General features: G+C 39.8%; 1 pseudogene; it reads right to left on the bottom strand.

Moving 5' to 3' along the window:
• LOC142793119 (large subunit ribosomal RNA) overlaps window positions 1-5,000 on the bottom strand; it is a 9,110-nt pseudogene that overhangs the window by 1,926 nt on the left and 2,184 nt on the right.

The following is a 5,000-nucleotide window of genomic DNA, read 5'->3' as shown; positions in this document are numbered from 1 at the left end:
GATTTTCCAATACTGTGTTAAAGCTGTTAGTTCTCGCTTCTGTGTTGTGTCTGTATATGTGCAGTTTTCAGTGCCCATGGGAAATGAAAGCCGAGGTATCCTCTCCAATATCGGTCTTTTGAGCCATTTCCCATGACAAGCACTAGTTGTTGTCTTTTGTAGTTTTACAAGTTCTTTCGTCTGTCTTCAATTTTCAGCACTGTAGGATGGCCTCGTTAATCTTTTCCACCATTGTTTCAAGTATTTTCATTGTTTCTTTTTGTTTGATTATTTCTGGTTTTCTATTTTGCAGGTTTTGTCCTAAAATTCTTTTTAGTTCCTTTCTTTCGTTTGTTACAATGGGACATTGCTGTAAGTAGTGGTCAAAACTTTCTATTATGTTTGAACAATAACATGTCGCTTGTTGCAGTATTCCGAATCGTGTAAAGTAGAATGGAAATCTTCCATGTCCTGTTATTGCCTGTGATGTGTAGTAATTAGTTGGAAAATGTGGCGGAATGAAATTTGTATTTCTTATCCATGTAAATGTGTAGCTATGCTTGCCTTCTTTCTTCCATAATTCATTCCACTCGTCATTTAACTTTTTCTTTAATTCTTTTGCTATAACTGTTTTCGTTATGGGAACAAATATTTCCTCTCCATCTTTGCTCGCTTCTTTTGCGCATTCGTCGGCTAATGTGTTCCCTATATTCCCACTGTGTGCTTTTACGTAGGTCAGTTTAATATCTTTACTTTGTGTTTGGCTTAAGGTTTTCCTGATGTTACAAATAATTGGATTTAGGTTATCTGGATTTTTTATTGCCAGAAGTGCAGATTGGCTGTCTGTAAAAAGCTGGTATTTAACGAAAGCTTGTAGAGGCCAGATATGTTCTATTGCTTTCTGGATTGCAATGATCTCAGCCTCGTAATTACTGCTGTGTTCTGGAAGTTTATATTTTTTCACTGTTTGGATTTGGTTATCTTTGTTTAGTATTATAAATGCCGCTCCTGTTTCTTTTTCTTTCTTTGATCCGTCTGTGTATATTTTGAAGTCTGCTTCTTCCTCTGTTGTTCCAAAGGGTATGCTAACTTTATTTGCTGGATGATCTTGCCATTGGTCGTGTTTCTTCATTATTTCGTTTTCGGTGTATACTTTCTGTTGCCATGTGAAGTTCTTTCCTTTCTTAAGTATGTAGTGTAATTCGTTTTCTTTTTCGATTGTCAAATGGAGAGGTGGAATGTTTGCTAATATGTTGAGTGAAAGATTTGATGTTGTTTTGAATGATTTAGTTATTAATAATAAAGGTAATCTTTGGATTGATTTCAGTTTTTTAATAAAAATGGTTTTTCGGCTATACCATGCTGGGGAGGCGTATGTAACCATTCGTTCTATACCCCTTTTATATATTAACTGTAGTGTGTTTCTATTTGTATGTTTGTCGTCTTTTATTGTACGACTTAAATTATACGTGACTTCGTCTACTTTTCTTTTTAAGTATTTTAGATGTGGGAGGAATGTTAGTTTTGTGTCCAAGACCACCCCTAGAATTTTCATTTCGTTAACCATTTTGATTTTATCCTGTCCGATTTTTATTTGGGGTTGATGGCTAATGTACTGCTTTCCGATTATCATATATTCCGATTTTTCCTTATTCAGGGTTATTCCGTTTTGATGTGCCCACTGATTTATTAGTGTTAGTGCCTTCGTAGCTTTTTCCTCCACCTCTTTTCTTGAGCGGAACTTTATGTGTAACACCACGTCGTCCGCAAAGGCTTGGATGTGTACTCCTTCTTGAAGCTGAGTTTCTAATAGGTCGCCTATTGTTATATTCCAACAGAGTGGGCTTAAAGGTGACCCCTGTGGGGAACCTGAAGTTAGTGTTTTCTTAATTTTTACTCCATCTGTTTCATAGATTATTTTCCTGTTCCGTAGAATATTGTCCGCCAGTTTTATTAGGTTGTTGGGACACTTATATTCCTCTAATTTCTGAATAACTGCTTCGGGTTTTATAGAATTGAATGCGTTTTTAATATCTAGTGCTATTAGCATGCTGTTTAGCTTATCAATTTTCGCTTGGTTTATTCGTTTGATTATTTCTTCCAATGCCGTGGTTGTTGATGTCCCATGGGTAAATCCAAATTGTTTTTTGTTAAAATGGTGATTTTTAAACAAGAAATAATAGATTCTATCTTTTATGAGCTTTTCTAATATTTTTCCCAAAATCGAGTTAATAGCTATTGGGCGATATTTGTTTTCCTCGGATTTGTCCTCTCCGTTCCCTTTTGGAATCAATATAATTTTAGATTCTTTCCATCTTTGAGGAAAATGTCCGTGCTTTAAGCATGCATTAAAAAGATTGACAAAGAAAGTCTTATGCCTTTCATACATCACTTGTATGAGGTTAGTTTTTAGGTTGTCTGGTCCGGGGGTTACATCTTTCCTCAGATTTTTTACTATCTGCGTTACTTCAATCTCTGTAAATGGGAGGTCATCACTGGGTAAATTTCTTTCTCTCATTTCTGCTCCCGATGTCCAATTTCCTCCCTGTTTGTTATTGTTTATTGTGCCGTTGCTTGATTGTATTTGACTGTGTCCTGGCTCGTCATTTTCCATGCAGTTAGGGTATAAATTTCCTAGAATGTGTTCTATTGTTTCCTGAAGAGTCTTTGTGACTTCTCCATTTTCTTTTGTGATGCTTCTAAACATAACCTTGGTTTTCATCTTATTTCGTGCAATTTTATACGGTAGGATGAATGGATTTTTTGTAGCCTTAGTACATAGAGTTTTCCAACTGTTGTTTTTAGCCTGTTCTATCATGTTGTTATACGTGTCATGTTCTTTATAGTATTCCTTTTTGTATTGTTCTCTGATATCCCCTTTCGCCTTTTGATACCTCCTTCGTAGTGCTCTGACTCTCTTCCTTTCAATTTCTAGGTCTCTTGACCACCAAGTATTCGGTTTTTGTTTAGAAGGTTTTTTCTTTTTACTGAATTCCTTCTTAAGTTTCTCGATTTTCTCGTGTAGCGTATTCACTATTTCTTCAATACTTTCCTTCGTGTTTATTTTCCCCTGGACTTCCTCAAACCAGGGATCAATTTGCAACTTTTCCATGACTTTTGTTTGCCCTTTTAACGTTAGGCCATATTCCTCTGGAAGTTCTTCATTTTTAATAACAACTTTAATGTATCTGTGATCGCTGTGATTATAGGTTTTAAGTACTTCCCAGCTTTTAATATCCTGGTTTAGGTTTGCGTCACATATGGTGAGGTCAATCCAACCCCTCGCCCTACTTGTTTTAAATGTCGGAGGTGATTCTTTGGCATTTAATAATGTCAGGTTGTGTAATACTGTGAATTCTAATACTTTTTCACCTTTCTCATCCGTCTCCGTGCTTCCCCAAATTTGATGTTTTGAGTTGAAGTCACCCATTATTATCGTGTTAATGTCTATAAATTTCTGTAAAATGTTTCCTATTGCTGACATTGCCAGCTCGACGTTTTCATTCGGAGGACAGTAGCAGTTGATAATTAACAATTCTCTTTCACCTTTATTTATCTTGACTGCTATTAGTTTTTGTTCTATAATAATTGGGAAAGCGGTTATATTTTCTTTGTGTATTATGATGGCTGTCTTCGGGTCTTTGTTGTTGGCTATAACTTTATGCTTTAGCGGAAACCCTATGATTTTGTTGTTGAGCGAATATGGTTCTTGGAGTACAGATATGTCGAATTCTTTTTCTTGTTGAAAATTGTTTAGTGACTGATTTGCCTTAAATGCCCTGCCTAAATTTACCTGTATTATTTGTATTTCAGTGCTATTCGCCATTGTGCCTGTGTGTTGGGTACTCTTAGTTTAGTCTAGCTAGAATTTTGCCTTTCTCGGCCTGTACCTTTGTTATGTATACCGGGCATTCCCTGGACATCATAGAATGATCTGTCTCCGTGCGACCCTCAGTCTCGCAGATGTTGCAGTGCGATTCTGCTTCACATTCTCTTTGGTAGTGACCTCGTTGGCCACAGTTAATGCAGCGCTGGGGGCCATCGCAATCGGGAGCAATGTGGCCGTGCATGGCGCATCTTGTGCATCTGGGCCAAAAGATGTCGTCAAAGATCGGGCATCGTGACCAGCCGATGTTCAGTGCAGTTCGGCTTCCGATTGCTTTGTTTGCACTTCGATTTAGGGCGAGAATCACTGTCTTGCCTCTCTTGCCCGGCCATGTCTTCTTTATTGTTATGTCTTCTGGCGAGCACACCAAACGGTTTTGCCTGACGATTCGGGCTGGGAGATTGACCTCGTCAATTTCATCCTCGAGTCCAATTATTTTCTTATGGATCCTGTTCTCCTTTGGGAGCTTGGCTTCAACATTTCTCAGTTCTCTGTCCTTCTGAATGAACTGGAGAATCTTAGCTGAGTGGGGCAGTGGGAATCTCGTTAATCCATTCATGCGCGTCACTAATTAGATGACGAGGCATTTGGCTACCACAAGAGAGTCATAGTTACTCCCGCCGTTTACCCGCGCTTTTTTGAATTTCTTCACTTTGACATTCAGAGCACTGGGCAGAAATCACATTGCGTCAGCACCGATCAACGGCCCTCGCAATGCTTTGTTTTAATTAGACAGTCGGATTCCCCCGGTCCGTGCCAGTTCTGAGTTGGCTGTTTTCTGCCGGCCGAAGCAAGAACCTCAGGCGCGAAGCCCACGGAAAATGCACAGCTGTGGCTTTCCACAGGAAGGTCCCGACGCTGGTCCGGGCTCGGCCGCACCGCTTTTTACGGCGGCGAGCCTCGCCCAGTCCCGGTGCAGTGCCGTTCCTGCTTCTGGACCCCAGCCCGACCGGCTCAGCCCTCAGAGCCAATCCTTTTCCCAAGGTTACGGATCCGTTTTGCCGACTTCCCTTACCTACATTGGTCTATCGACTAGAGGCTGTTCACCTTGGAGACCTGCTGCGGATGTGGGTACGGTCCGGCACGAAAATCACACTCCCTCACTCGGATTTTCAAGGGCCGACAGGAGCGCACC

Source organism: Rhipicephalus microplus, unplaced genomic scaffold (assembly GCF_043290135.1).
Source record: "Rhipicephalus microplus isolate Deutch F79 unplaced genomic scaffold, USDA_Rmic scaffold_280, whole genome shotgun sequence".
Lineage (NCBI taxonomy): Eukaryota > Metazoa > Arthropoda > Arachnida > Ixodida > Ixodidae > Rhipicephalus > Rhipicephalus microplus.
The sequence above is the reverse complement of the archived record's forward strand: the minus strand, read 5'-3'. Positions and strand labels throughout refer to the sequence as shown.